Raw genomic sequence first — 3915 nt, 5'->3', positions numbered from 1 at the left:
GGGTTTCAACAAAAACCAGTTCACAAATGTTAAAAGTAAAAACAATAAAAGTTGATCACAACAGTATAAATAAAGATATATTCACACTGAAAACCAATTTAGTTTAAATATACTATCATAGCCTTTTTTGTGAGAAAAAGTATGTTCTGCATTAACCACTTTAACCCTGACATCCCAATTCTGGGCATGTCATTATAGGCAAAAAAAAGATACATGTATATATATATATATATATATATATATATATATATATATATATATATATATATATATATATATATTACAATTACCTGTAGTTTGAAGCATCACGATCTTCATGTTTTTTCACTGTATTTATGAACATTCTTCTCAGCTGGTTCATTCTCAGCACCTCTTGGTTCACAATTATTCTTTGCCGGATGATCCGCTCACAGAAGACCTTGTAGGTGGCATCGAAGGTCGGCTCATTTCTGAAAAGAACACACGCACACACACACATGCACGCAGACAGACACAGACACAGATGCACACACGCAATTAACATGTGCACAGAGTTGTGCGGTCAAGATTGTATCTACAGACAATATACAAAGACTTTATGTACATGGTCAATACTTTACTTTTGAAATGTGCAATCTGAGCAAATTATTAATTATTAATCGGAAATGCAATACAATAACTCACTCTTCTTCTTCAGTGGTCCCAGTAACTGTTGCAGTAGACTTGGTCAAGAACCTGGTGTACTGTCGGTAACAGGACTTGTGGTATCGGACCTCCATGGCCACACAGTCTTTGTCTTTAATATGCAAAAGAACGCTAGTGTCTTCCTTCATCTGGGCAGCTTTCAGCAACTGGCCTTTAAAAAGAGCGGTTAATTAAATGAAGAGTGTGTGTGTGTGTGTTTGAGAGAGAGAGAGAGAGAGAGAGAGAGAGATTTACCTACCTGCTGTCAACGTTTCTGCCTGTGAAAGTTGGTCCTTTGTGCGTTTGCCTGCCACAGTAATGTACTTGTCAATTTTCTTACATATGATGCATAAGGCAGGCAGCACAGGGCCAGTAGAAACTGCTGGCAGGCCCGTCCTGGACCGGAGTTTCTTTCGCGGAGTTTCACTTGTTGAGGCTTGTGGAAGCAAAATACACATTCCGGGTGGCTCAGACTTCCTGATTGACTCAGGACGTCTGATTGATTCAGCTAATTGACGGGCCCAGACGACAGGATGGGCCCGTCAATTCAATCCTTTAGGCATTCACATGAACACTTACCATGTCTTTGTTCCCATTTGGAACCGCACCCTGCCTGATCACTGCCTTACAGTACCTTGATCACTGTCTTACAATACCTTCCCTCACCTTTTGTTCCCTGCCTATTTACATACTGTCTGTACTCACTGTATAAAGGTCTCCCCCTGAGATTGCTCTTGGTCAGCTCACCGTACCAGATACCCTCTGTGTCGGTCAGTTCACCAGTGTGCCGGTACACTTTAATAAACTCACACCATTACAGCAAACTCCTAGATTGGACTACTGTGATTTTCTTCAACAGGCTGAGGTATTAGCTTCATCAGAGAGCACAGACTCGCCTCTGTGTATCCGGAACATCTGGATGCTTTGTGACCCGTTTCTCCGCCGCATCCAAGCACTTTCTATCAATGAAACGCCTGTAGCACGTCGCATGAAACCCAGCATTTTCTGGAATAGTGTCAAAGTCAATAGCAATACAATGTTTGTATGTTTCAGCTATTTCCTTGCTCTCACCACGTAAACAAAGCCATCGTTTGAGGCAGTTTCTGAACGTATTCCACCGTGTTGCTGTGAAATCCTGTATTTGTTCCTTTTTTACGAATTTCAGGTGCATATAGCATAGTTTCGATCGTTTTTTAATAGTTTGCACTTTGTTTTCATCCTCCGAACTGCTAGATGATAGCATCATGGACGCGGACGTCTTCGATTTTTGCGGGCACCTCATTGGTCCAGCGGGATGCATGTGACAAAAATCGCGTCACGCAGGATCACAATAACATTACGCGAGGAAGGAAATAGTACTGACTTTAAACACTAATTTTTAAAAAACTGCAGGATTATAAATGGAGAACTTTTAGTTTCTAGCCCAACACCAGTAGATATTTTTAACTGAGTAAAAAGTTTTTAGTGCCCCATATGTCGGAACGGGATGAAACGATACGCCGTTCACCTTATGGCCTAAGAGGTTTTACGTTTTCGGCATGAATATGTATGAATAAGGTGAGTGTTGTCAACTATATTTACTTTTGTAACAGCTAACGTTACAGCTTCTCTGTAGTTTCCTGTCGATTAAAATCGAAGACGTGCTACATGACGTATTCAGTGAATCAGAAACTATCCATTTGTTTGCTAGCTCTGTATGTCGGAGCGCAACGGTCCGCGGAACTGCCACCAGCCAGCTAGCTGCAGGGGGCGACTTCCCCGGCTTTGACCTTAGTCTCCGCGGAAAACCGGTGTAAACTGATGACCCATACACCGGGTTGCAGTGGCCACACTGCCTACGTGTGTCACACGGCTCTGGTGCGGCTCTCCTCTCCCCTCTAGCTTTCACGTGTGCCGCAGGCATGAAACACAGGGAGTTTCAAGTTATTTTTATGTAGTTTTTCCCCCCAAAATAGAGTAAAAAAGGTAATTTTTGCAGGGATGCAAACAGCGCGCCGAAAAGCACAACTCGCTTTTTTCGTGGCCATTTGGGTGACTTGTGTGAATCGTGCAGAACCCCCCCCGCCCCCCCCCCCCCATTTTTTTCGGGGGGAACGCGGAATTTGACATAACGCGGAATTTGACATAACGCGGAATTTGACATAGCAACTGCACCGGCACTGCATGAGGCAGAGAAACTCTCCAGCCATAGCAGCGCACTGACATTGTCAGATTGATTGATTGTGTAACAAAGCAAAGAGTTGCCACTCCACTCTATTTTCACTGGCTAACAGCAGCACACTGGCTTAGCTTGTCTATTCAGAGAAGAGGTATCACTTCGGCTTATTTTTCAATCTGTGTTATCACAGGCATACTATTGCTCATTCATTGGTAGCTGAATTGTTAGGTCTGTTTGATAAGTAATTTACATTTTTAAAACAAATAATAATTTAACACTGGGTCGGGTAGCATGAGCAGCACTGACATATAACATGATTACTAAATTGCATGTTAACTCTGATGGATAACTAGACATTAACAGAAACAATAAAATTGTCTGCAAGTATAATCTGCCAGCCATAAAATTGATAGTGTTCTCAATTATTATATAATATACATAAAAAAGATAAGACAAACAGAAAAATCTGTGATTGAATGAATATTGATCACAATACATTCTATGTATTTCAATTTGTCATGTACCCTTTTTTGAGTACAGTTTTAACTATTTTGTTGTTTTGATCTATTTTTAGGAGTTGAATGCAGGGTAAGGAGTGCAAGTTTTCACGCCCTGATCGAGACGTCCTCTTCAAGCATTACAGACTTCGACATTGCCAAGGGCGATTCTGGCCACTGCCGTGCCTCTACACAGACTGCGTCTGCACTTTCAAGACAGCTGGTGCACTGAAGTCCCATCTCACTAGAGCACACAAACAGGCCTCTAAACCTAAAGAGCATATCACTTTTTTCTGTGAATTGTGTGATTTCAAAGACCTTTGCACACCTGCTAAATATAGAAAATATAGTAAATCTCTGTGACTATAATGTTTAACCTTTAAAAGAAAATGTTGTTACATGAATGAAGTTGTTATAATTTGTGAGTTTTGGTGCTGGTTTGTCATGTTTTTTTCCCCTAAAGAGATAGAATATTTTAAATCATTGTGCAAAAAAGAAAGAGGTAGGCTACTTGTACAATTATTGACAAAGCACTTTTTTTTTTTTTTTTTTTTTTTTTTTAAAGTTAAATTATTGAGTCAGTCACAGCAAATGTTT

General features: G+C 40.7%; 1 long non-coding RNA gene across 1 annotated transcript; it reads right to left on the bottom strand.

The window, feature by feature from the left end:
- Window positions 1–295: 295 nt before the first annotated feature.
- On the bottom strand, window positions 296–1091 carry LOC115356049 (uncharacterized). Its single transcript, XR_003927941.1, has 3 exons — window positions 923–1091; window positions 664–835; window positions 296–449 (listed from the first exon to the last, which is right to left on the bottom strand). It is a non-coding gene; the product is annotated as an uncharacterized LOC115356049 (long non-coding RNA).
- Window positions 1092–3915: the final 2824 nt, after the last annotated feature.

The sequence above is a fragment of the Myripristis murdjan genome, chromosome 3, assembly GCF_902150065.1.
Source record: "Myripristis murdjan chromosome 3, fMyrMur1.1, whole genome shotgun sequence".
NCBI lineage: Eukaryota > Metazoa > Chordata > Actinopteri > Holocentriformes > Holocentridae > Myripristis > Myripristis murdjan.
The sequence above is the reverse complement of the archived record's forward strand: the minus strand, read 5'-3'. Positions and strand labels throughout refer to the sequence as shown.